A 4305-nucleotide genomic window follows, 5' to 3' on the forward strand; every position below is an offset into this window, starting at 1 on the left:
CAATTGTTTCCCTGGCGCTATTCTATGGCAAAAAGGCTGCATTAGCTTAACATAGTATTTATTTAACTTGACAAGCTAAGGATTCCAACTTCCTTTTCCAACTGCCGCTGCTGCTATGTCCGGGTGTGTGATGTGAGGGCTATAGCCAAGGGTGTCTGCCCTAGACCTTAAAGTGAGAGCCGAGGACATAAGGGAAGGAATCTAGAGAGGCAGTCTATTAGCAGGGGAGGAGAGATGAAGGCTCCAGTGGCAGATGCCAGTGCTGAGTGGAGCCAGAGGTGCTAACACTACAGGTGTCCAGGTTTGGATGCTGACCCAGAGGTGTCATCTACAGACTGGTCTTATAGTGTGCTTTGAATGGCTTCTTCTAGATAACCCCGGTCTTAGTGATTGGTCATCCTGGTGGGCCTGTGATACCCGAAGCTGTCTGAGAAGTCATTTTCTCTTGAATAAACCACAGTAGGTTTCACTTGGTGGTACTGATATGTCCTTTAGTGTCATCTCACTGTACTACCTGTTAGCCAAGGAAACACAATAACCATTTGTTTTGGAAATAGAAGTAGATAAGAAGAAAGGAAGAGGAGAAGGAAGGAAGGAAAGAAAGAAAGAAAGAGGAAGAAAGGAAAGAGGATAAAGCATGTAGTGTAGAACCTAATCTTTAAAATATAATTTGTAATTTTTGGAGGTCTATCTAGGGTCACTCAAGTTAAAATACAGAATACCTCAAGAAAGTTACAGGAAAGAAAGCTGTAAGGGGAGGAAGAAGGAGAGATTGATTTTGAGACCTGAAGCATGGTGTGACATGTCCTTAAATGATCCAGTTGGGCTAAAGAGATAGCTGACTAGGGTCATGTACTAAGGTTTGGTTCCCAGCATCCATACTGGTTCTTTACAATAGCCTGTAGCTCCAACTTAGGTGATCTGATGCCTTTTCTGGTCTCTCTGGGTACCATACACATTCATAGTTAAAAATAAAGTATAGGCTAGAAATGGCTCCGTGGTTAAAAGCAATTCCTACTCTTCCAGAAGACCTGAGTTCAGTGCCTAGCACCCACACTGAACAATTCTCAAGTGCCTATAAGTCCGGCTCCAGGGCATCTGACACCCTTTTCTGGCCTCTTTGTGTACTCACCCCCATATACACATAGTTAAAAATAAAATGAAAAATAAAAAAAGATAACATTCAAATATAGAGCAGGAGATGCACTTATTGTCATCTAGGCTCTGTTGTGTGTACGTGGAGGATGCTCAGAATACTGTTTTCAGTGAGACAAACTTTTATTTTAGTGTCAAAATACAGTCGAGAAGTAGAAATACCAGGTGTTGTTTAGGGAGAACTCATTCCATCAGGTTATCCAAGAGTCCAAGTCTCTTCGATCTTATGATCTATAATAGAACATTGTCCTGACGTTTGTGGTCCAGCATGTAGTAATGCCCACATTCCAAGTAGGAGGATAGACGATGAAGGCCTGCTGGGTTTGGACATCGGTCACGATTTAACCCAGAGGTGAAGATTTCACTTCCTATCACATGGAATTGACCAACTGTTAGTGACATGGCTCTAAGAAAGGCCCGAGGATGCAAGATTTAGACTGAACCCTCATGCCATGTCTGCTAATTGGTTCTCCCATGATAGAAAAGGGGAGGGGATACGCCTTTGGAGGCCAGCTCATCCTCTGTCCTTGCTTCAGAAGACAGCAGCCTGAAACCTGAGTTTATAGGCATAGGTGAGAGCATGATAAATTTTCTATGAGATCGCAATCTTGATTAGTACATGGATAGGAGAATTTCTCTTCAGAGTTGCTGGGTACAGTCATTTTGAATGGGGGAATTGACTAAAACATGGAACTGCTTGGCATTTTAGAATGATATTGGCTGAGAAAAGGAATGGCGTGTGCTCAGCTACAACTTCAACATCTATATTCACAAACAGAAAGGGAAAAGGACAGGACCCACTGAAGGTTTAAAGGTCTTTCTCAAGGCAGATTGCCACAGCCAGAGCTGTACGTCTGGCCGAAAGTAGCATGCTTACCCGATTATTCCTCTGGGCTTTTGTAGAAAACGCAATGGCCTGTAAGGAGGTCAGAGAAGCCTTGAGGCCAAAGAAGAGAGGGAAAAGATCAAGGGAAATTTACAGATGACAAGTTCAAGGGCAGACTGGGTACAAGTTCAAAGCTGAAGAAATAGCTGGCAAGATGGAGGACTTCTGTATATGTGCTGTCTTGCAACACGCTACTAGGGGCACAGAGTAAGAGGGCTCTGAGCCACTGGTGGCAAAGGCGGAGGCTCGCATCCAGAGGACTGGCAGCTGAGACAGAGCCTCCCGGGGTCATCATTACCCAGCTGCAGGGAAGACTCTTCCAAAATGCTCTTTCTAATGCAAGTAGTCCTCAGGCAGCAGATTTCCTAGGAGAATCCTAGTGCTTGGCCCAGCCCCGTGACTGCACATCTGCAAAAGCTTGTCATGGGCATTCTCTTGTCTTCTCGGGTGCGTTCTGATGATAGTTATGCCGCCCCAGCCACCTGCCTGTATCCCTGGATCCTCTGGCTTAAAATGTGTATATGTGGTTGTTTCCATTTTAGAGCTATTGCTTTAGAGTAGTTTTAAGGTGAGGCAAGTCTAGGGAGACATCTTTCAGAAAAAGAGCACAGGCCTGTTCATTGCTATGCTGGATTCAGTAACCTTTTTTTTTCTTTCTTTTTTCATTTTTCTTTTTCTTTTTCTTTCCTTTTCTTTTTTTGGTTTTTCAAGACAGGGTTTCTCTGTGTAGCCCTGGCTGTCCTGGTACTTACTCTGTAGACCAGGCTGGCCTCGAACTCAGAAATCCACCTGCCTCTGCCTCCTAAGTGCTGGGATTAAAGGCGTGCGCCACCACCGCCCACCTTTACAGTAACCTTTCTTAGGTTCCAAATCAATGTTCTCACTGAAGATCCCCAGGGACACAATGGACCAGCCTTCTCAAGTGCTCCCTGTTTTTTTCTTTTCCAGAAACTTCCTCTGGCTTGACTAAGCAGTGTTTCTAGCCATATGCATTCTATGTGCCATTTAGTGCTTGGCCCTCTCACATTGTGATCACTTTATACATAGTTTTTAAGGTTTTGTTTTGTTTTTGAGGTGGTAGGGATTGAAGCCACCGGTTTGCACATGATTGGCAAGTACTCTACCAAGTCTACACCCCCAGGCCCAGCCCTCTTTTTACTTTTATGGAGGAGGAGATGCATTTGAGGGTACAAGCCATCTGGGCAGGGAAGTGACAGTGGCTGGAGCATCAGATAGCTGGTTACATTGTGTATGTACCATTCAGGATCCCAGTTCTGGAAACACTCTTTTTAAAAACAGAGACAGGGGCTTGCTAAATTGTTTAGGCCCGGCTTGAATTTACTTTGTAGCCCAAGCAGGCTTTGAACTTGGGATCCTGCCCAACCTCCTCACTGGTTGGGATTACAGATGTGTACCATCAGGCCAGCTCCTTGATGACATTTAATAGCCCCCGCCCCCATACACACATACTTTATTTTTATTTCTCACAGGTCTCCCTCTCTAAGATCCTGTGTTAGCTGCTAAGGGTGCTGGCTCTCCATTCAGACTACCTAGCTTAAGATCTCCCTTGCTTTCCCCTTTTTCTGTGTGATGTTGGACAAGGGCCTCACCTCCTGTGCTTGTTGCTTCCTGTCTACAGTAGTGACAACAGCAGTGTAATAATCCTATGAACTTTAAATGACTCAAGATTCATAAAAGACTTTGGCCCCTGCTTGTCACACAAAGCTCCAAGCACTGTGTGAATGTGGGCTATATCCCTATATGGGTCATTGTTCCTTCCAGAAACACTTTGTTGGAGTCTCCTACAAATTGAGATCTAGTGAGACTCTTCTGGTGTCTGTAAACCTGCTCTCTCTTATTCTGGTAATGCCATGTCTATTTTATTCTGGGGAACTTCTATTATAAATGGCTCTACTAATTTTGATTGTACACAGATACCAGGGCATGACCCAGGTCTGCCTAATCATGATACATCATCTCTGTAGTGACTGACTGGTTCAACATGTGGGACTGAGACCCCAAAAGGGCCAGGTGGAGTACTACTCAGTGAGGCAAGCCATTGTGAGCATAAAACTGACACTCTGCAGCAGCTGCTGAGCTCAGATAATGAAAGCAATGCCATCCTTCCTGTTTGCACAGGGAAGCAATTCAGAAAGGGAACAACTGAGGCTGATACCCAAAGAGGAAGGGTCTGAGAGCAGTGTTGTGGCAGAGAGAGAGAGAGAGAGAGAGAGAGAGAGAGAGAGAGAGAGAGAGAGAGAGAG

The sequence above is a fragment of the Mastomys coucha genome, unplaced genomic scaffold (genome assembly GCF_008632895.1).
Source record: "Mastomys coucha isolate ucsf_1 unplaced genomic scaffold, UCSF_Mcou_1 pScaffold6, whole genome shotgun sequence".
NCBI classification, from domain to species: domain Eukaryota; kingdom Metazoa; phylum Chordata; class Mammalia; order Rodentia; family Muridae; genus Mastomys; species Mastomys coucha.